This window comes from Protopterus annectens, chromosome 2.part1 (assembly GCF_019279795.1).
Source record: "Protopterus annectens isolate FY-2018-M chromosome 2.part1, PAN1.0, whole genome shotgun sequence".
In the NCBI taxonomy this organism is placed as follows: Eukaryota; Metazoa; Chordata; order Ceratodontiformes; family Protopteridae; genus Protopterus; species Protopterus annectens.
The window spans coordinates 1,822,790,629-1,822,792,469 of NC_056729.1; positions in this window are offsets into that span (position 1 = coordinate 1,822,790,629).

Here is a 1,841-nt window from a genome sequence, read left to right on the forward strand (position 1 = left end):
GTAGTAGCCCCCCTGACATCACAGATGCACAGGTGAGAGCTGCCCTCTCCAAAGCAAAAAACACAGCATCAATGGGACTGGACAGTGTCCCGGGCTGCGTCTTACATGAGCTTCAAGAAGAACTGAACCCTCATATAAAGTCACTGTTCAATCTCAGCCTCACTACAGGATATGTACCTAAGGAATGGCATACAGCAACAGTGGTCCCACTCCACAAACATGGTGCCACAACGGACCCCGGAAACTATCGCCCTATAAGCCTGACTAGTCTGGTCTGCAAAGCTATGGAGCGTATCATCATGGAAGTCATAAACAAAGACATTGGGAACCTCCAAACACTGGATCCCACCCAATTTGGCTTTGTTAAGGGCAGATCTTGCCTCTTAAACCTGGTCGACTTCTTTGAAACAGTCACCAAGGCAATAGATGAAGGGAAGGTAGTTCACACAGCCTACCTAGAACTCGCAAAAGCCTTTGACACAATACCCCACTCGGGCATCATAAATAAGTTCACCAGCTTAAATATCAACCCCTATGTCACAAGATGGGTTGCAAACTGGCTCAGGGATAGAACCCACATGGTCAGAATTGCAGGTGCCATGTCAGACTCGAAACCAGTTACAAGTGGCATCCTACAAGGCTCGGTCCTGGGACCTCTCCTGTTCGGTATATATTTCTCGGAGGTACAGGCTAACACGGGAGGATTATGGCTTACCATGTTTGCAGATGACTGCAAACTGGGTGCCATAATCGACTCGCCGACTGACACAAGCATCCTCCAAAAGGGTCTCACAGAGACGGATAACTGGTGCCAGAGCCATGGCCTGAGGCTGAATGCCAAAAAGTGCATAGTCATCCCCTTTGGGAAAAACAAAGTGCCCACAAACCACCACATAGGTGGAAATCCATTAAGTACGAAAGAAGTAATTAGGGATTTGGGGACCCAAGTAGATAGCAATCTCTCCTTTGACAATCACATTGCCAAAGTGGTTAGAAAGACCTTCTATATAGCCCACCTTATCACGAAAGGGTTCACATCTAGATCAAGAGAGGTCATTGTGCCCCTCTACTCATCACTCATCAGGCCCATAATCGAATACAATGCCCCATTTGGGATATACCTTACCCGACACCTGCAGCAACTGGAAAGACCCCAAAAGTACCTCACCAAGAGGATCAAGGGACTCAAACAGATTCCCTTTGCAGTTAGGGTAAAGAAAATCCAGCTCTACTCAGTTGCTTACCGCCTACTCAGAGGCAATCTGTGCCTGACGTATAAAGCCATGTCAAACACAGATTTAATGTACATGCTCCACCTCAGGAAATCCAAATCCCTTAGAACTACACGCTTCAGAGACTTAAACCTCAGCACAGAAATAAATAGAACATGCTGGAGGGACAGATTCATATCCCAGAGGCTCCCCTCACTCTGGAACAAAATCCCAATCAATGTTAGGCAGAGCCCTTCAATGACCCTCTTCAAGAGAAATCTTGACGAGTGGATGGGAGATCGTAGGTTTACCCCGGGGATCTCTTATGTGCCCCTACTAGACAGAGGCACAGTAAACTAACCTTAAAAGGGCTATCTTCCTACTACACAGAGGCACAGTCAAATTATCTAAAAGGGTGGTGAAAGCTAAACACACTCTGGCTAGGCTTATAAATGCCCTAGGGCAGATAGCCTAGTATCAACCTATGAACCTATGAACCTATGAACCTATGAACCTATGAACCTATGAACCTATGAACCTATGAACCTATGAACCTATGAATTTGGTTAGCCAAAGTCCAGTATCAGCTTTTATGTCATAGAAATATTTACCAAAGAGGAGGTGACCCAG